This window comes from Protopterus annectens, chromosome 11.part0 (assembly GCF_019279795.1).
Source record: "Protopterus annectens isolate FY-2018-M chromosome 11.part0, PAN1.0, whole genome shotgun sequence".
In the NCBI taxonomy this organism is placed as follows: domain Eukaryota; kingdom Metazoa; phylum Chordata; order Ceratodontiformes; family Protopteridae; genus Protopterus; species Protopterus annectens.
Genome location: NC_056745.1, coordinates 63,375,913 through 63,399,193, shown reverse-complemented (window position 1 = coordinate 63,399,193; position 23,281 = coordinate 63,375,913).

Here is a 23,281-nt window from a genome sequence, read left to right as displayed (position 1 = left end):
TCTTACTTATGGTGAACAAATCTCCAAATCAACACCACCTCCTTACGGTGAACAAATCGTCAACTCAGCAGCTGTTTATCTTAACCTTGCTAAATGCTCATAAGTGAAGTTTCTTTGCTTGAGATCAGGGGTTGGGATGCTGGGGAGAGAAACACCACCTCTTAGTCGTTAACAGTTGTATCAATGATTTGCTTTTAAATCCATAGGGGTTGATTAGGATGTCAGTGAAAACAACACTATTGCTTTTCTTACATTTTTGTTTTTATTTTTTGCTTGAGAAAGTGCTGTATCAAATGCCTGAAATGATCTCACCTTCAGCATTCTGATCCCCACATTATCCATCTGGTGGTTGCCAATTAAAATAAAAAGTGCATAATTGCTAATCTGCAGTACAAGAGTATGACATTTATCCTAGCAACATATTGGTAAAAAAATGTTTTGTCCTGAACAATTTGCCTTTGATCTCTTAACATTCTTTAAATGAATGCTATATTAATTTACCTTCTGTGTGGAGTCTGCATGTCCTTCCCGCAGTTGGGTAGTGTTCGAAAGACATGCATTCATAAATGGGCATGCCTTCATTGAAGGTTGGGCGTTGAGCTGGCACCTTGGCATTTCGTAAAAAAAAATTACTGCCAATCATTAGTGGACCGGAGTTCCACTGTGGTGACCCCTTACCAGGAAAAAGCCGAAAGACAAACAACTGTTAAAGACTGTAAAAGAGATGGACAGCTTGGACATTGCTTTTCCATATTTAAATAAATACTATATATCAGATACCTAAAAGAGTCTGGGGAACAGCAATGCATCATCTGAAATAATCATTTAACCATTGTGACAATACTTGCAAAAGCAAATCTGTTTAAAGCCTTTGCATGCTTAATATTTTATTGATGTGTGGTGAACAAAACTGTCAAATGCAGGATTACTGTGTGTATTTGTAACTAAAGTAAAGGTTTAAAACATAGCTGTCTTTTTGCTGTAAGGAAAATGAATCTCAAATTCACTGCATTTATTTAGTATTAATGCTACTCACATATTGAATCTTTAATTATTCTTTTCAAATTCTTATGTGCCTGTTTTGGTTTCTCAGTTATTTGCAATACTAAACTTTGAATGTTGTCTGTTGTGTTGAATGGTCATCTTAAACAAGGTCTAATAGTCACTTATTTTATTTATCATTAACTCAGCTCCACACATTGCATTATTTTTTGCTGTATGCAGTTCATTTTAATGGAAGTGATACAAGAATCCTTTCTTTGATATGTTTTACAGGCAATCTCTGCACTCGTTTGAATTACCTTGAATATTCACAGCCTTCTGTCCAACTTTAGGTGAAATATTCATTTTACCTAGTCTCCCTCAGGCATTATCTCCATTGAGACAAACTTGGAGATTGAATCATTACTCCTCTTTGCATCATTGACTCTGTTTAATTATGAGTCATCTGCGTGCCATGTACCTCTATGTCAGCTATGGCCTCATTTTGTTTAATTATGAGTCATCTGTGTGCCGTGTACCTCTATGTCAGCTATGGTCTCACTTTGTTTAATTACTAATCATGTGTGTGCCATGTACCTCTATGTCAGCTATGGCTTTACTTTGTTTAATTACGAGTCATCTGTCTGTCATGTACCTCTATATCAGCTATGGCCTAACTTTGTTTAATTGCTAATCATCTGTGTGCCATGTACCTCTATGTCAGCTATGGCCTCACTCTGTTTAATTATGAGTTATCTGTATGCCATGTACCTCTATGTCAGCTATGGCCTTACTTTGTTTAATTACGAGTCATCTGTGTGCCATGTACCTCTATGTCAGCTATGGCCTCACTTTGTTTAATTACTAATCATCTGTGTGCCATGTACCTCTATGTCAGCTATGGCCTCACTTTGTTTAATTACGAGTCATCTGTGTGCCATGTACCTCTATGTCAGCTATGGCCTCACTTTGTTTAATTATGAGTCATCTGTGTGCCGTGTACCTCTATGTCAGCTATGGCCTCACTTTGTTTAATTACGAGTCATCTGTGTGCCATGTACCTCTATGTCAGCTGTGGCCTCACTTTGTTTAATTACTAATCATCTGTGTGCCATGTACCTCTATGCCAGCTATGGCCTCACTTTGTTTAATTACGAGTCATCTATGTGCCATGTACCTCTATGTCAGCTATGGCCTCACTTTGTTTAATTATGAGTCATCTGTGTGCCGTGTACCTCTATGTCAGCTATGGCCTCACTTCTCTCACTTTTCTGATCCTGGATTATGATCGCTAACTTGCATTTGATCATTTACCTCTCGAATGGCACCTGGGAGAAGTCTCTATGATTTGTATTTCAGATCTCCAAAACATATCTCATGGGGTGCAGTGGTTAATGCTGTTGCCTCACAGCAAGAGGTTCTCCGGTTTGATTCTTGGCTGGGGTGCTTGTGCCTTCTGTGCAGAGTCTACATGTCCTCCCTGTATTCGTGTGGGTTTCCTCCAGGTACTCCTGTTTCTTTCCACATTCCAAGGACATGGGTTTGGATAATTCTCCCTGGGCGTCCACTGAAAATAGGCTTTGTCCTAGTCAAACTTTCCCAGTAAACAAATGATAAATAAATATCTCACAGTTTGTTTTGTGTCTTTCGACTTTTTCCGGTTAGGGGTCGCCACAGCAGAACTCCGGTCTGCTAATGATTGGTAGTTGATTTTTACATGCCGAGTTACCAGCCCTGATGCACAACCTTCAACGAAGGTACGCCCATTCACGCATGTCTCCACGCAGAAGACGCTCTAGCTGAGAGTCGAACCAGACAGCGTCTTACTGTGAGGCGACAACGCTACCGCAGCACCACCACCGCGGATAAATAAATAAATATCTCACAGTATGGTACTAAAAAAAAAGTTAACAAAAATTATGTTCAGATGTTTTTCTACCCATCCCTTACATGCTTTTAACACCAAAAGCCACAAACCTTCTCAAACCATTCAAATACCATCTCCACTATAAACTCACTAGCACACTTCTGAGCTCATTTCTAATGTTTGTTGCTTCTCTTCTCTTCTCTATTGCTCCTACAGCCTCTTTCTAAGAGAAACACCTGTCAGTATAAACAAAGTCCCTGGACACCTCAGCGTCCAACTAATTGCCAGAATATTGCTATTACACCAGCGGTAGCACAAGGTCAAACTCTGGGTCATTACCATTATAACGGCAACAACATCTAAACCAGAGCCACAGTCCTACAGTTATACTTCTCGCTTCATAAGTGATAATATGTTAAATGACATTCTAGTCCTTGAAAGGTATTACAACTCTGATGTCTGTGATATCACGGAATCTTGGTAAAAAACAACCTTTATGAGCTTCATTGCACTTAAAAAGGCACTAGAAACATGTTAGAAATGAGTGACGATGAAAGGTATACTGATAGTGGTGGAGAGGGGGGGGGCCATCACATTCGAAAAGCTAGTTTCACTCTGTTAGAAACAATCACAGATACACATGCTACTACAGGTGATTGTATGTTGGTAGCCTGTGACACACCTGATCTCTGCCATTCACTTGAAAAAGCATCTACTTTAAATCTCTCTAGCCTGATCTCCAGTTTCTACATAGCCCTCCCTGCACTGATCTTATAAACTACATAGCCGTACCTGAACCTAAATCCTGAACCTAAAATTCCAACTCAGTTTCCAACCCAGCTCCTTGGTCCATGACACTAAACCACCTCTCTCCTCCCTAACCTTAACCCTAAAGTCCCCAGTCACTCTCTAAACCTAAAACTCCAATTCCCCTCTCTAAACCTAAATTCCCTGATCACGCCCTAACCCTAAAACTTCCGCCGATTCTTAAACCTAAAATTCCAAACTCCTTCCTTAAATCAAAATTTCCCAATTGCTCCTCCCTTTCTCCTCCCTAACGTTAACCCTAAAATCCTCCTCCTGCTTCCTAATTCTAAAACCTCCTCCCAGTCCTCCTGAACTCAGATTCAAGTTTGAGCACAAGCAGCAGTCTAGCCTATTTACAAGATGCTTGAATTCCTGGCTTTGAGACAGCCTTTTTTATGCGCTTGGGATATGAGGACCTGTAGTGAACCATATGCATTTATCTATCTAACTAGTTATATAGACAGGTAGATAGACAGAGAGATGTATGCATGTATGTATGTATCTAAGTTTATAATGAATAATTGTCAGTGAGTTTGATTGAAAAACAAAACATTGAACAAACTCACAGGCAACTACAATTAATCACCACTAAAATAATTGCAAAAAAGTAATCATAAATTTAAACCAATAAGTTACATTTTTGATTATGAAAAGTAAAACAATAAACAGCTTTTTATGTGGGGGAATTCTTCCTCACACCCCAGGAACTTAAATATACTAACTCCAGGGTCGCAAAATCTCAGAAAAATAAGGGCAAAAACTTGTGAACTATGTAACGATCAATATAATGTACTTTGACCATTACATAACTTGACAAACCGTAACAGCGACAGAAAATACAACCATTTCACCACATGATAAAATGCATGCAATGATAACACATATACCACACACACACACACACACACACACACACACACACACATATATATATATATATATATATATATATATATATATATATATATATATATATATATAAAACCTAGATGGTAACAAACCCATAGGAACAAGACTTGTTGGAGCCATTACACTCTATTAGAAAGGATACAGAAAGGATAAATACAAAATGGCCATGAAAAATAATTTCACTCTTTATAATAGTGACAAAAAATAAGTGAACAAGTGAGTACTCTTCTATTTTAAAGCAGGTGCCTTCTTCAAGAATGATCTGCCCCCAACACACACACACACACACACACACACACACACACACACACACACACACACACACACACACACACACACACACACACACACACAGACACACACATTATTTTTGCCATATTGGACCTTGAGTCAGTACATTAGAACCTCTTGTTAATTTTTGTTCTTCATCCCGTCATGTTTCAACTTACCAGCTTTACAGATAAGCATGATGTTCACCATTCCCACTACTGCAGTACTCCTTAGACTATATGTGTTGTCTCCAGTCCAGGAAACAAAGAGAGGACAGCTTCAAAAACCTCCGACTCCCCCCAAACTCCTTCACTTTAACTGCTGATTGGCTAATCATGTGGAAAGGAATCAGCAGTTTAGGGTGAAGTTTTCTTAAATACTTTCTTCCCATCTCACGAAAAAACATCTCTCAGATTTTTCAGGAGCAGTAATCAGTTTAGACCTTCATTTCTGGCAGATAAGTTATCAGTGGAGAACCCCTCCAGTCAAAAATGATTGCCCTTTTAAGAAAAATAGCACTTTATCTGATTTTTGATTAAAAGCAGTATTTCCCTTTTGAGAAACTGTTATTCTTTTTCAAAATATTGGACGTTACCTGTCAGGGACTGCTTATTTGGACTTCCATCTTTATGTTAGTATTTGGGCAAATTTTGTAAAAAAATTGTATACTGTTTGCATAAATGTTGAGTTTTGTGAGACAGAAATGTTTACCAAGGAATGGGCAAGAAATTATCTTTTGGTCTAATGCTTATGCTTACTACGTGACATCGTGACTCCCAATTTGATTCTGGCAGTGTATGCTTGAGTACTTGAATAATAACGACTTATAAAAAGCATTCAGATGTTTGCCTCATATTTTGTTCTGTTCTGTTCCTCATAAAATATGTGGTTTTAGAGTTTTCTGGATTTTCAGACGTCATATTCTTCAGAAAGTACATGGTAACACCAAGCATTTTATTCTAGCAATTTTCTAAGTTTATACGATCAATATTTGAAATGTGTCCCTATTTTGGGGGGCTGTATTCCCCCATTATTGGCTTTGATCAGGTTTTATGTGCTAAGAGTTTGAGAGCTATGGTGAGAACTGAAGTCACTGAATATGTTTGGGGGATGTATTCCCCTATTATTGACTTTGTCCAGGTGTTTTGTGCTAAGAGATTGAGAGCTATGGTGAGAACTGAATTCACTAAATGATAGCCATTTATGTTTCAGTCTTCCTGTCTTTTAGGAAACAGCTGATTTGGCATAGTGGTATGTTGCTCTGACTGTAGTGCACAGGGACCTGGATTCAAGACTTGGCAGTGAAATGCATGGTGGTAGTACAGCATTTTATTCCAGCAACTTTCCAAGGTTATACAAGCAATGTTTAAAATGTGTCCCTCGTTTTTGGGCTTTTGTCCCCCCCCCAATAAATGTTGGCTTTTTTAGATTTCTTGTGCTCATGTGCTGCAGCGCTGAGAGATATAGTTGAGTGTTGAGTGGATTTTACAAGGAGCTAAGAGCTTCAGGGGAAGAGAAGTTTAGTGCTGCTTATGCTGAGTCTGCTTGCATTGCTAATAGCACAACAGGTAGTGTACTTGCTTTCAGTGCAGAAGGCTGTGAGTTCTACTCTCACAGTATATAGATGCATTGCTGATACTGTACTGTGTTGTACTTTTAAAGGGGGTGAATGCTGCAGTCCTGAGAATGTCCTCTTTGGCGGATAGCTCTCAACCTCCCTTCTCCAAAATGAGTAACACTAGCCTTCATAACGTGTGACAAATGGGCAAAATGTGGAACACTTACTAACGTATTACTAACAACTTCAACTAGGAAGGTCATATGATGGCTAAAATAAGATGGTTTTACTTATAAAGAAGATATTTTAATGAATTAATATGATTCATTTCTATTTACCCATGGCTAGCAGTTAAAAAATTCCTAATACTGAATGTGTGACAGACCCTTTCAATTTGGAACTTTGAGGAATATGAACATTGTAAGACCCTAAATGAGGTACATTTCTCGTAATGAGGTACATTTGAAAGCTATGGAGATACCTAGTAACTATCAACCTGTTATCAGTTTGCCATTCATTCCCTATTGCAATATTACTAGCTTATCATTTTTTTAAATGTAAGATGATAATTTATTCCTCAAGGGCAACAGGATCTTTATTTGTAGATGAAACAATAAAATATAAAGTTGTTTGCTAGCAGCAATCTCTTCATTTGTTACAGATCTCTTTAATGTGGAATTATTTAGATTACTTTTACTTCTGCAGAGATTGTGCTTATTTACTAACACTGGTGGATTGTAGAAGTTTGAGAAGACTTTTATGATGGAAATGTTCTGAATTGGGCAGTTTTGTCATTATTAGTTCATGCATTTTGTTTCATTGTTTACTGGAAAAATGTTCAAAAAAATAAATTTAAAACTTCCTGTAACAACTGTACTGTATTATACAAGGAATATAATTTAATACAATTAGGAAGGTATATCAAAGAACACATGTATGTTTCATGTGCAAGGCCCTATGATTTGAAAACAGCCCAAAGTTAATCTTTATCTGCCACTGGCCAGATGTATTTTCTTTTAATGTGGGTTTCAAAGCTGTTTCAATGAATGTGAGTTTCAAGGACAGAGAAGTTTTAATGCTAAGTCTATTTTCATTGAGAGACTGCATTGCTTTGTTTAGCAGATGTCTATTAGTGTTTGAGCTGTAAAATGTAAAATAAAACTTTTAAATGTAATCCAAATCATCGTAGAAATAAAGCAGTATGCACATTTCAGTGTTTATGGTAATTGGGGAGAAATAGCCAAGTAATGGGACATTGGAATGGCTGCAGGGGAGAGGCCCCATTCAACCATGACTTTTGTGAGGGGGAAGGGCAGCAAACTCAAAGACCATCCCAGCTGAACTATACCTCTCAACTGTCCAGATTTTCACAGAATGAATAGATTTTTGCTTCTTATCTTTGGTTTGTTCCTCATAAAATTAGTGGTTTTCTGGCAAATCGTTTTGGAATGAAGTCACTAAATAATGACAGGCATTGAGTTTTAGACTTCATACCATTCAGAAAAATGCATGCTAAAGCAAGACATGTTATTCTATCAACTAAGTTTATACAACAGCAATTTTTAGTACTGTCTGTATGTTCTCCCAATATATTTGGCCTTGTCCAGATTTCCTGCATTAAGAGGTTGAGAGGTACATGCAAATAAATTGCTTTATAGAATTAGGTATATCCAAACCTCTCAACTGTCCCTGACTTTGGCTCAAAATGTTGCTCTCCCCCTAATAATCCCTACACAAAATGGCAATTTTGGAAGAAAATGTAGACGGCTTACAATTAAGAAATAATTGTAATGATCAGAATTCTAGATTACTTTTATTTCAGAAATGCATGTAGATTCTCTTATTTTCTCAGCTGCTCAACTTAGTACTAATATTAAAAAGTGTCCCTTCTTTGACAGGTTCACAGCTGTATTGTGTGGCTATTTTGTATTTTTGCATCACATTTATGGTCAATTTTTCATAAAATTCTGGTTTTCTGACAAATTAGTGGCAAATCATTAAAGACTGAAGTTAGAAAACAATGACAGACATTTGAGTTTCAGATTTCATACCCTTCAGAAAATTCATACTAATGCAAGACCTTTCTAAGTTTATAAGAGCAATATTTAAAAATTGTCCTTATTTTTGGGGCTTTGTCCTACTTCTATTCATGGCTTTGTCCAGATTTCTTGGTCTGAGGTTGAGAGATTTGACAAATAAGACTGTAGTCTGAAGAAGTTTGTGTTATTAAACCAGACGAAAAGCGCTTTATTTCAATAAATTATTCCATTTTATTTTATTTTTTGTCCATTTGAAGTATCGTCTTTCCTGCTCTGTTTTCGTTGTTTGGTTTATGAGTTTGTGCTAAATTTTATCCATTTTCTCAGATATGACAAATGTGTCAGGGCCATCACCTCCAGCCATAGACATTTCAAATTGTGAAATGCTTGTTGCAACCCATTCCCCCATGTAGTGACTCTGGATGTGTCCAAGTAAGGCAAGGAGCAGTTATGCAGTGTAAGTGTGTAGAGTATCCCCCATCCAAGGTAGACACTAGTACTACAGTGGCTTTTCATCTGTCCTTGAGTTTATTTATTTATTTTATTTATTTACATTTGTTTACCGGGAAATTCTGACTGGATGCAGGTCCTTTTTCAGTGGATGCTCGGGGAGAAAAGCTCCACATCATGTACATGATAGAGTTGGCAGAATGTTCTGGTTTTCTGTCATATATTTATTTGATTTATACTTATTATTATTCAGAAAATGCATGTTTTTGCACTGCCTGTTGTTCTGTGTTTAAGTAGCAATGATTTAATGACCATCAGGTAACTTGTTTGAGATTGTAAGATGCAAGTAAGCTTTAATAAGCATACTGTTAAAGAATTACCAACACTGAAAGCCTTTTTGTTGTTGCGATACAGAGAATATTTACATGACTAGATAACATATAAGGTTTCCTATTATATGATCGAAGATGCATTCTTTCGAATACATCTTGATCGAACTTGAAAGAGCGAAATGGCAAAATACCGAAAAGGCATATAAGCAAATTCTTTCTCTGGGAAAGAAATCGCCTGGCCGCCTTCTTTATTTTGTCATTTTCATCACTGTAGTGCGATCTCGGAGTTGGTATATTTAAGTAGGGGTGTGTGTAGGGCACATTCCCCCACATCGAGGGGGTGTGGGGAGGCAAAGCCTTCCACTTTATGTCATATTTTAAAGTTTTTTTTTCTTGTTTTGGAACAGCGATTTATTTTCCCTGGGAAAAAAAATTGCTGTTCTAAGTGTCCAGGATTGTAAGCTTTCGCTTACATGGGGTTGATAAATCAGCGTTTGCTTTTTTAAGCATTCACTGATTTAATCTAGACCCACATATAAGCCTTAGGTATTGAAATGCATATGACAGTACTGGTAATAAAGGACAGGATTACAGTATTTTCAGAAGCTCACTACATTTGTTGGAGACTTGCAGTCATCTTTGCAGGCTTTACCAGTGAAATAAACAGAATGCCAATCTATCATGTGTGGTCCATAACCTGTGCAGTAATCCTTTAAGTAATTTATCTTGAGCTTGTTTCTTGTTTGCTGTTCATTTTTTACTTTGATCAGATCATGTTTTCCCCATGAAACAAGTAGATAATTGTCAGGCAGCAGGTCTTTTTTGGATAAGAAACATTTTTACAAGTGGGGGTATCACAGAGATTGCTACTTTCAACATGTTACTTGGTACTTTTGTAAAGCTGAATATAAATTATAATTAGAACTGCAGTGCAAGGAGAAGTGGTTTGAGTTGAGTGCTGCTTGTTTTTTATACATGATTTTGACTGTCATTCCAGTAATGTATTTAAAAAGTAGTTTATTTTTTAATGCCTCACAACCTTTTTCTTTCCATCTACATCTTAGGTAAGCTGTCATGTAGCCAATGTATTGAAATATTTTTTTCTTCTACATTTTATTTTGACTTGATTGGACTCAATGACGGTTTAGCACCCAGAGCAGCATATTTAATTAAAGTCCCAGTTTTTGTGGTTTTGAGCATAGCTCCTCCCCTTTCTAGTTGGTCACACCCCTTCCCATTTTCCCCACCCCATTCAACTGTCTCCTGCAGCCCCCCTTTGATATGAAGTCACCAGCTGCCATTGTAACTGGGAGTGATTACCTCTTTAGGCCTTGATCCTATCCCATTCACAATTAGTTGTGCTAAATAAAAGGATTTCCTGACAACTGTTTCCAAATGATCATGAAAAGAGAGGGAGTTATCACTTCAAGTTCTTAGGTCCCAGACTAAATTTTCATTTTGTTTTGGTGGTTATCTATGTGGCAAATGAAGGACAGTATTGTCTACCAAAAGTGAGTCCTTAGCATTTCATTTAAAACAATTCTTAGTGTGCTAAGCATTTACTTGGGAGAGTTATTTCTGGAAGATTTGGGTGTCAGAAGGTAACTTAAAAAAACAATCCCCAGTTTATAGTCAATTGCAAACTTTGTTAACCAAAGGTGTTAACTCTGCTCGGACATCAGAAGAAAATGTTCCAGCACTAAGTCCTGTAGACACTGCTGGTCACTTTCATACATTCTGATGAGGCACCTGACAGTTTGGCATCCATCTTTACAAATATGGGTCAAATTTTTATAAGCACATAGGTTCTGTATGTCAACATAGGGGATGGTGTTAAAGACCTTAGCCAGGTCAATATATACTATGTGTACTAAAAGGCCACCATCTAGAGCCTCTAAATTTACCGGATTCAGTAGACATGATCTACACTTCACAAAGCATGGTGGTCAAGTATAATAAGGTTCTTGGAATGGTAGTTTATGAGATATGTTTTTATTTAATAAGTCCAATGACTTCGTAACTTTGGTTTGTAAGGCTTGTAGGTCTTGCTAATGGTTTAGTAATGATGTCTATAAGTAGGGAGAGAGAGTAATAATTATTCAATTTTGTTTAATAAGTGTTGAAATGTTTTACTACTTTTGTCTGATGCCACAACTATCAATAGTAGACCACATACAAGCTATCAAATAGGATACATGTTTCAATGGGAGACCTAGAAACAAAGAGAAGAACGTGTGAGAGATTGCATGGATATAATTCATTTTACATCTATTTTTTAAGGTAAAATTGAAAGCACAGGATCTGGACAGGTTAGATACGTAAGTGTTTAGAGGATGCGGTTGTTTCTATGGCGATATTGTTCATGCACTTAATTTCTAGAGTGATTGGGAGTGTAGAGAATTTCTGGTTTGTTCCAAACAGAATAACTTTAGCATTAGTTGAATACAGAAACATTTTTTTAAATTTATAAACCATCTGGAAAGAGAGTGGAGGTCTGCTTCAAGTTGTTGTATTACTGAGTGTAACGGACTGGATAGTAGTATTACCATGTCATCAGGGTAGGTTATTATAGATAGCTGAAAAAGGTCATTGGAAGGTTTGTTAATGCAGATTGAGAACAGTGATGGAGCAAGGATAGAGCATTATGTAATATTCTAAGGTACTGGGGCATCAGTGGATCAGGATCAGACAGTCTTAACTCTTAGGTGCCTGGTGGAATGATGGTCTTGGTACTGAGAAGAGACTTCTGGGATACAACTTATGTCCACTTTATAGTGTAAAAGGTTGTGCTTTCTATAAAAGGATTAATCCCTGTAAAGTTTATAAACAGGGTACCAGATAAGTTGCCTTTATTTATAGTAAGTAAAATCATGTGTGTTAGTGCTCATATTACCGTCATTGTACTGTGATCTGTCCAAAAGCCATGTGGTTTTAAGCATAAATGGTTGGATTGTTGAATTTATTGTGTAAGTTGGATACAGATAATTTTTTTCCAGAATTTATCTTAAAGAGGGTAAGAGAGATGTGGATCAGAAAAGTGATGTTTGTTGATCATATTGTTTACAAGACACTAAATGTATTTAAAGGAAACTTAATGGTGCATCCATTGGTGACATCTCTTTCTATGATTATCTAAAGTCAGCTGGCCACTGATTAATGATAAAGTAACTTTTTTCCTCTCCTTCTACACTGTATCATTTCTTTTTGTACTTATTCTCTAACTATTGTGAAAACCTTTGTTACATTATTCTCCTGGTCTCTGACACCCCAAAGAGATAGTGTTGTCCTGGTGCTTTGTCCAAGATTCAGCATCATCAAATGTGAAATTGTATTTTGTAAGGGTGATCAGACTGTCTAAAACATGCTTTTAACCCCTTCAGAGACTACCCGACCATTTACCATTAAGGAATTGCCCACTTTCCCACATAAAATAAAGCAAGGTGTTAAGATTTAAAGATAATGATTACTTAGTTGCAGACACTTCATGATGAGCAGAAAACCCTTATGCAGTTTTTTTGACTGATAAAAGAAACCAATGACTTAAATTTGAAAAAAAATAATAGATGCTCAAAAAAGATGACAGAATGAGACATAATTCTGAGCAGACAGAAGTCTGAATGGCTTTTGTAATGTATTTGTAGTAGATTACAGTCCAGGTAGTCATCATCATCATCATCATCGTCATCATCATCATCATCATCGTCATCGTCATCGTCGTCATCGGCATCATCATCGTCATCATCATCATCATCATCATCATCATCATCATCAGTCTCCTTTTTCCCATTTTTCTACATGTGGTCGGGGTATCATGTTATCTGTCGCCAACTCTCTTGATTCAGTGCCACACTCCTGCCTTCTTCAACACGCATGCCTGACTGTTGCAGATCTTCTTTCACACAGTCCATACACCTCTTTGCTGGACGTCTTCACTTCCTCTTACCTACTTCCTCTTTGTCCCAAATCTTCCTCACCAGATTGTCTTTTGCTTTTCTGCACATGTCCAAATCACCGTAATCTGTTCTCTTTGATCTTTTCTGCAATTGGAGTTCCTTTTGGCTTCTGCTCTTATGTCCTCATTGTTCTCTGCCCCACAGTGTGCATCCTAAGACCCTTCTCAGGCACTTCATTTCCATCACCTCTAGCTTCTTCATCTGCTCTGCCTTTACTGCCCAGGTTCTGTACCACACAGTAGTCCTGGTCACACCACTGTCTTGTGCACCTTACTTTTCAGCTTCTTTGGCATTCTTCTGTCATATACTACACCTGATACTCTATGCCAGTTGGCTGCAGCCCCTCTGATTCTAGCTTTCACCTCTTCATTCATACTACCCTTCTCTTCAACTACTCCTTCCAGATACTTGAAGCTGTTTACCTGTTCCACTATCTTCCCTTCTATCTCTATTCTCTGCTTCTTCTGATTTCCCCAATTTGCTGCCATTACCACCGTCTCATCTGTGCTTAGTTTCATCCTATGTGCCTTCAGATTTGCATTCCATTCTCCTATCCTTTGCTGAAGCTCTAGCTCAGAGTCTGCCTGTACTGCCACACCGTCTGCATACAGCAGCTTTGTTGATCTATCCCCTCCGACCTATTTGCTAATGTAGTCCATCACCAGCATGAACAGCAGTGGGCTTAGAGCTGAACCCTGATGTACACCCACACCCACTGGGAACTACTCTCTGAGGCCGAACACTGTTCGTACTTGAGTCATTGGGTCCTTGTACATAGCCTATACTAATTATAGCAATGTTTCTGTGACTTCAAACCACCACAGTACTGCCTAGATCAGCTTTCTTGGGACCTTGTCATATGCCTTCTCCAGGTCTAGGAATGCCCAGTTGGACTCTTTCCTCATCTCTAGCTTCTTCTCAAGTATCTGTCTCAATACAAACATTGGGTCAGTTGTGCTGCATCCTGATCTGAATCCAAACTGCTCATCTCCCATCTTACATTCTACTACTCTGCATATCCGTTTATCAGTCACCCTCTCCAGAACTTTCATGCAATGTGATAGGAGTTTGATGCCTCTGTACTGCCCACAGTTGTGGATGTCCCCTTTGTTCTTGTACACTAGCACGAGTGCTTATTCTCCAGTCATATGGGATACGCCTTTCTCTCCACACTCCTATTAGTACCCTCAGGAGCCATTTCTCCCCTGTCTCACCCAGCATCTTTATCATATCTGCTGTGACCTCATCTGAGCCTGCTGCTTTCCCTGACTTCATCTTCCTTAGTGCTTAGTTCTTCTATGGTGGGCTCCTCTTCTTCTCTCATTGTAGGCTGCATCTGGGGCAGTACAGCTTCTGTGGGGTTTTCTTCATGCTGAAGCTGCTGGAAATACTCCTTCCATCTGCTTTGATGTTCTGTGGACTGGTGAGCAGGTTGTTGCTGGCATCCCTTATGAAGGGTGTCTGACTATCTTCATCTTTCTGTCTTTGCCTTGCTACCTGATATAGTTTCTTTGTGCCCCTTACTGAGTCACTTTCCAGAAGGTGGTAGAGTGCCTCCGATGCCCCATTATTTGCTATTGCAACTTCTTTCTTAGCTTCTTTGTTATCAACCAGTACTCCTTCCTAGCCTGGTTAGTCTTTTTTATCTCCCACTTCTTCCTGCACTCCTTTTTTTCTTTTGATGACTTCCTGGACTTCTGCATTCCATCACCAGCTTTCCTTATGTACCTTATTTCCATACCTGGCTTGGCCACATATCTTTTCTGTAGTCCTAACACATGCTGTTTTTACACACTGCCATTCTTCTTCAACTCCACCTATTTCCTCCTCTTCTTAGGGTGTTAGAGCCCTAAGTAATTCCTTGAACAGTTGTACTTTCTCTCCAGTCAACATCCATGTCTTCAGCCTGGTCTCTGTTGACCTTAGAGCTTTTGCTGACCACTGTTTGCAGCTGATTGTGGCAACTAGTGGTTTATGCTGTGGGCTGGCTGTTTTACTGGGGATGACTTTGCAATTATGGATTCAGCCCCAGTGCCTTTTCCCTAGTACGTGGAAGTCTACCTGAGTTGCATGTTGACTACTCTTGTATGTGATCTTGTGACTGTCTCTCTTTCTGAACCATGTGTTGGCTACTATCAAGCCATTTGCCAGACAGAAGTCTAGAATAGCTTCAACTTCTTTATTCATGTTGCCCCACCCATGTGGACTCAGGCAGTCTTTATATCTTGTTCTGTCTGTCCTGATATGTGCATTCAAGTCACTCATTATCCACACCAATTCATGTTGTCCTGCTTTATGTAGCAGGTCCCTGAATGCACTCTTTTCCTCACTATCACAAGGCTGTGGGGCATAGGCTGAGATTATGAATACTGCCTTATCATTACTCTGGAGTCTGACTGCCATAAGTCTATCATTAATTCTGATGATATCCCTTACTGCCTTCTGAAGCCTCTCTCTCACCACAATTCCTAGACCATTTCTAGCCTGCCCTCCATCTGAGTAGTAGACTCTGGATCCCAAGCCAAGTGGCTTTGCTGCACTGTCCTTTCATCTCATCTCCTGGATGCACAGGATGTCTAGCCTCCTCCGTATCATCATGTCATCCACTTGCAAGTTGCATCCTGTCTGTGAAGCTACATTAAGCGTAGTAATTCTCAGTTCATGTTTGGCAGGTTGGTTGGTTTTACATCCAGCTTTCACTCAATAGAGCTATCCCTCGTAACCCAGGCTGGACAACTAGACACCAGCCAGCCAGTAGCTTATTGACCCAGGGCTGCTTGGTTTTATGGCTGGCACACACTGGCCAATATGGGCACATATACCCCTCCCACCATTAGCAGGGGTCCCTGGCATGGGTGAGAGTAGACCGGATTCTCAACCCACTTATCACTGGTAACTACCTGTGCCAATTTTTGGCGACATTAGTCAAGATGATCGAATCAACTAGAGCATTATTTCACACCATTGAGTGGTTAGGCCTGCCACACTGCGCAGTCTGTGACCCATATTCTCCTATCGTGAGGATACTGATCACAACAGTAGATGCCCAAAGCGGTTGGTCTGTACAACTCTTCCCCCTATAGGGCACCATGTACAGTCTGTGCTGCTGCCCACAGCTCCATTCATTGTTGAGTTAGAGATGGAAACACTCAGCATGTTGTTTTTCCGACATGGGCGAAACCCCACGAAGACACAGGGAGAACATGTAAACTCCAAACAGGCATTGGTCAGAGGTCAGGATCGAACCTTGTACCATGTGCATGGGAAGCAAAGATCTTAACCACTAAGCCATCTGGTCTCTACAATCTGGATAGTGTAGCCATTAACATAATCCCAGGGATTCATTAATGTTGCAGGCAGATTGCACTGGGGCTAACATGATCAGCCAACTGTGCACAATCAGCAGCATTGCTAAAGGAATATGCAAGACTCCAAGCTACTCTACATGGTGAGTAGCCCAGCTCAAGCCCAAAAGACAGTCATATGGCGACATTCAGGTACAGCAGGACTTGTCTATAACACAGGCTCATGGCCATGTTCAGATAAGGCAGAGCTTGTGTGTAATACAAACTCTTAGCCACTTTGAGGTAGCAGGTCTTGTGTTTAACACAGGCTCATTACCACACTGAGGTAAGGCAGGGCTTGTGTATAACTCAGGCTCACAGCTACATTCAGGTAAGGCAGAGCTTGTATATAATACAAGCTCTTGTGCACTTTGAGGTAAGGTAGGGCTTGTGTACAACACAGGCGCATAGCCACTTTGAGGTAAGGCTGGGCTTGCGCATAATGCACACTCATAGCCACTTGGTAGAGCAGGGCTTGTGCATAACACAGGCTCACAGCCATGTTCAGGTAAGGCAGGGCTTGTGTATAATACAAGCTCATGGCTTCTTTGAGGTAAGGCAGGGCTTGTGTACAACACAGGCTCACGGCCACTTTCAGGTAAGGCAGGGCTTGTGTACACAATGTAAATAAATGAGAATACACAGACCTGAGATTTGTAAGTAAATGCACACATATGATACAACAGGAGATCAATTAAGGATACATAAAAGCAAACGTGCAAGAATAAGGTTGATACTGTTGTAAAGTTCTTTAAGTGCAGTTACGGACATGTTGGAATTTCACTGGCATTGTCATGTGCATTAAGGAAGACAAGACAATAAGTAAATGTTCAGAAGGACAAACGTGCTACTTGAAAAGCTGTTCAAATAACAAATGTTTACAATCTCCCATGACTGATATTTATCAAACTACCAATGCAGGAATAATGGAAAAGCACATACATTCATACGTGTGGACAAAATGAGAAAATTAATGAACACCTGGACATAGTGCCCATACAAAGTACTGAAAATGGACACAGTAAGAGTTGTGGCAGTAACATGCATCTTGTGTAGGGTACAAAATTAGATAGAGAACACATTCAAATCATTATACAGTGCAAGCCACAATGGATATGACAGACGAACAGAGCTGTTATGCTGAGTAGAAAATAAAAAGAAAATTATAGTGCACTGAAAATTATTACCGATATGTAAAATATAACAGATGAGATTTATAAAACAGGAGATATGGGTCTGTCAGGCAAAAATTACTAAGATGGAAATCTTGGAAAACAAATGTTACGTGGAGGCAGTCCATTAATAACTGTAGTGTGTGTGTGTATGTCAGTGTATGTCTACGTACATGATCAAAAGTGTGATAGTAAGACCACACATGAAAGTAACCTCCTTGGAGAAGTAATCACAGCACTAGTGTGCCTAATGTCATTATTGTGCTAGGACAACTGATGTGTGTACTGTTTCAAATTATTTTATGTGATTGGAGTGAAAATCATGTGTAGAAACATAGCAGTGCATCAAGTGCGTACTACTTTCTGCTGCCATGCATACATTAACACACTTTGACAAAATACGCACATATGAAGGATTTTTACTATTGTGTTGTAAAATGTCTACTGGAGTGATCATTGTCCAAGACATTGTAATACTTGGGTGACAACAGCAATGTACATCACAGACAGTTGCAACATCATCACTTTGTTAGTGATCGGTGAAAACTGTTAGCATTGGCATTCAGCAGTTTTAAACTGGACTGTTACTCTGTTGGCTTCCTCCATGCATCTGCCACTAATGGATTTGCACACTTGCCTCTCATAATTAGCATTCTCTAGATTTCAGTATTATCTGAGCACACCACAGAGAAATATTTCATATTTCAGCTAGCAAAAATCACACAGTTGAAAGGACCATGAGAAAAGTACAAAACAAGGGACTATTTGTGCATCAGACTTCATGACAGTAATGAAAGCTGAAACATCCCATATGTTGTAAGTTACTCCCAGGAGCCTGTTTTACTTATAATAACTGTATCCTCATATTAATATCAGTATTGCTTTGTATTGCACAGTGGGGCTAAGCATCATAACATCATGGGAACCATATGAATGTGGCCTATGACAAAAACTGAAGACTTTTGGCCATAGGATGTGAAGCAGAGGTTATTGTTACTGGACTATATGTAGCAGTGATGCTTAATGACAAGCATTGCGCAAACACTGAAGACAGAAATAGGTTATATGGATGATGGGCCATTTCTGGCCAAGTCTGTGGTGTGTGAATCTATGTTTTGTCCAGATTAAAGGTGTGAAATGTAGGTGATGACAATGGTGAAAATGGGGTGTATGCAAAGGTTATAACACTGGAGGAGTTATTTAGGAATATGCAGGATGGTCGTGGGAGATCACCATAACCTAACACTGTACTTCTAAAAATAATTTGGAAAATTAGATAGTCACATCATAAAGGATATGTGACAACTTAATAATGCTGTGTGACCAAATGGATCAAATCAAGTGTGTCATACACACATATGTGAAGTAGAAAGCTATGTATGGAGAGCATTTTTGTGGGACTGGTTCCTATTTCCTTTTATTTTTAACAGATAGAAGGGTTGAACAAAGTTTTAGGAATGAGAGGGATAGGTGTGTAGGGTAGTTTAGGTAGTAGGCACAGACAAACAGGGCATACAAGACAAGGATGGTAAAGGAAACAATTGTTTGAGGGACACCATGGTTGGAGATAGGCATGGGACTTTTGAAGCACATTCATATACATTGTGAATATAGTGGGAATCTAACTTTAACTACTGTCTCCTGTCTCAGAAAACTAGGGCAGTGCCAGATGGGGTAACAATTTTGCAATTCACACAGGATTCTTTGAGTAATGCCAATGTGGGCACCAAGGGCCTTCTCCATAATCAAATCCACTGGCCTTGTCAACTCATGTCAGGTGATCTATTCACTGCGTCCAGTGGCCCTACTCCTTGTGGGTTCTACTGCACCAGCTCCCAGGCAGAGCTACCAGACATAGGTGGTACAGGTATTGCAGGGATTGTGGGGGAAATGCTAACAGAGTTTGACCAAGAAGTGTTGGAGACCTGTGCTGACATTGGTGGCATTGCCACAGCCACATCCACTTATGAGGGATGGCAGTCCAAGCCACTGCACCTTGTGTAGCTCCCCATGGTGGTGGTCATACGGCTTAATGAATGGTGGCCCAGATTTATAAATGTACACACAAACACACACACATGCACACACACACACACACACACACACACACACACACACACACACACACACACACACACACACACACACACACATACACACAAAAACAAAAAACAAAAAAAGATATAGGGTAAGGGGATAGAATAAAAATATCATAAATGTTGTGTAATTGTCATATATCCCACTCAATGTGTATTTCCACATAAATATTTAGATTTTTCATGTCCACTGTCACAGTAAAGCTTAATCTCCTCAATATTGTAGATATTATACAAGTAGTGTGACTATAGCAAAGTTGTTGTATGTCTTAATTTTGAACATGACTGGATACAGACCTATTTCTGATAACCCTGTAACGTTTACATTTTGAGGTGTTCCTTTATTGGAGTAATGATTTAATGCAGATATGTATTCCTGTGGGAAAGTTTCCATTGCATTGATTTTTTGTAATATCTTCAATGCTGTCAGATACATGCTGAAACCAAGCTTATTTGCATGACTAATGGCAAAGTCTCAGTATATACATAATTACTTTCTAAGTTGTTGCCATTGGACATGAAGTGCCAGTTCTGTATGGTTATTCCAGCAGTGTGACTTTACCCCATGCCAACTGTCATGCAACAAGTAACAAACAATTTAGAACTGTAGATGTATATGAGCTGATGTTTACAATGACATCATGAGGTATTTATGGTATAACACATATTGAGGAAGGGGCCATAAAGAGTTTACAGGAGGTGATGTTCTCCACAGCATATATCAGTACAATGTACATGTGGGTAATTAAAAAATATATCCCAATGAAACCCTGTTTGTACATGTTCTGGAAGCTACTTTGGTTGCTCCTCATATGCCCTTAATTCTCTATCTTGCTTATTTTACTACCTCATACTTTTGCACATGCAGTGTTTTTTTGCACAGCATGCACACAGAAGGGTGTTTTTACTATACTAAGTGATATGACGAATGCATTTGACAAACATCACATTTTTCTTGTTTAGCAGCTATAGTACGCAATTATATTGCAACATTAACATTTTAAAATGCACATGCAGTTCATAAAGTAAATACATGCAGTATTATGTATATAACTGTAAACTATCCATAATGTAGATTCAAATCCTGCGGTGCTTATACTGTTAGAGCATACTTCATTAACACACTCAGCCATTGAGAAAGTTACACAGCAGATACATTTTCTGCATTTAGTAATGTCCAAAGTGCTGACTGTGGTGCACCATAGACAGTTTAATTTGCACAACTGATGTCTAAGTGTTTACATATGCAAGATTAAATTTTGAATTTTTTCCATAGGAAGTGAACCGTCATTCAAAGAATTGCATCACTGATGGACACCAACATGCAATGCCAACCTTTGCGCAAATGATGACTAAAAAAAAAAAAAGAATCATAAATTAGTGTAATGATTTACAAACTCTGTGGCTTTATACAAATAAAATGTTTATAGCAAGGATCCCTACTTTCACAGAGATGGCACTCTCACAAGATTTGAACACCACACCTGTGGCATTACAATGAAATACTTGCATGATGAACATGTGTTGACACCTGAACATTTACATACAAAAGCAGAGAAAATTTAACATATGTGCTTAGGATTGCTAAGTTACTTTGAACTTTGCTCATGTTAGCACAGTGTGCCATTTGTTCTGTCAAAGTACAGTTGTGTGACTGTGTTCCTTGCAGAAGTCAGGATGGTAAAGCATGTGAGGTTACAAACAACTATCAGCTAGAGAAGAGTTTCTAATTTCAGTTTGTGTGCATTACTTCATTGTATTACCTTTGCATCATGAATGCATATTACACTGTGCCATGAGTATGATTTTTCTGACTTTCTAAGTTGTATATATGCTATGAGTTACAGCCTGTTTGTCATCAGAAGCACCTAATCTTACAAAATGTTATCTAAAGTGTGTACTAAGTTTGTCTCCTAATGCAGGAAATATAACTTAATCCTTCTCAGTAAAGTTTTTTCTCTGACATACCATTTGTAAATGTACTTCTCACTATTAGGGATGCTAAACAAGTAATTGAATGAACAGAACTGCTTGTCAGTCACAGTTGCAAAGCATTACCTAGCTAAAACTTGTAATACTTGCTCTTGTACTGCTCAGGTATGTGCAGGTCATCCTGTAGCAACTAACATCATGCTTACTTGCCCAGCACATGAAGCAGATTCAGTGATTCAAGAATGATAATGAGTTGAGACCTAATTAACATATTCAATGTGCTCAATTTGTAAGCAGAACAGAGCTCTTGCACTTTCATCATGTTGGGAAAGACTGCCTTGTTCCCCAAGTCCTGTCAAACTAAACTGTGACAAAAGTTTCAGTTATGACTACCGAAGCTGATCTTGGAGAACTTTCAAGGTATGTATTGTTCAATAGGCATATTTGATGGTGGTATACTTGCAGTGTTTCAGTAATTCTTTTTGAAATCATCTGACATGTATTTTATGTGGTTTGAGAATCGCACACATTCATGTGCACAGAGTTCTTCATTATTGTAAACAATGCTTAAAATTTGAACTGTCACTAACTTGATTGAGTTGTGTATGTTTGGTCACATTGCTGACTGCTTGTCTTCAGACGTTTTGTGTTCACTAGGTGTATATTCTGGCATGTGCTATTGTTTGTTTCCTTTTGTGGTTTATACTTTTTTAGGTGGAAGTTACATACGTGCATATGGCATATTTCAGTGCATGTATTGTTATTTGCACTGTTTTGTTTCTGTTATGTTACTCAATGATTACATACTCATATTATGTTACTCCATAAGTTTACCTGTATGTACTAGGCCCCCCCCCCAGTTTGTTATGGATATTCCTGTAGATGTATTATTGATTTTACCTGCTGATAACATTTGTTTCTGCATTGTACTATTTCTTTATGAAATTTTGATCAAACACCTTTTATACTGCTCTTGAGATTGCCCAAGTATGTAGCAGATACAGGTTTATAATGGCTGCAGCAACATGGACTGTTGTTTTTAAGTTCTGCTGTGGCTGTATTCCAGCATGTAAATTAGTGTGACATGTTTGTGCTCATTTTATACATTTCTAAATCCCTCCACCATTCATTTTTTTGATTCATTAACATGACCAACAACAGATTATAAGGTCATCAGCATATTCGGTTGCTAACCCTTGATTCTCAGCCAGACAGGATGTGTACTGCTCTTTCCTGAATTGCAAGCTCCTTGCTCGATGTTGCTCGTCTCACACATGAGCTTAGTGCTAGTACAAGGCAGTCATGAATTGCAGCCAATAATTACGAACCACTGGAACGTCTTATATGGTCATGCAGATATATTCAGAAAAGTAGAATATACACCTATGTATTGTTCAGCATAAAGTAACATATAAGAAAGGTACACATTTAAAGGCAAGTTTTGAAAAGAAACCATTAAAAATATAGCAGAAAGCCTACTGAAATGTATTATTGTGGCTTTTTTAAAACATTTAAATTCATTCATAGTAATCTCTGTGTGGCATTCATTAAAACAGAAGCCTTAGGTTTAG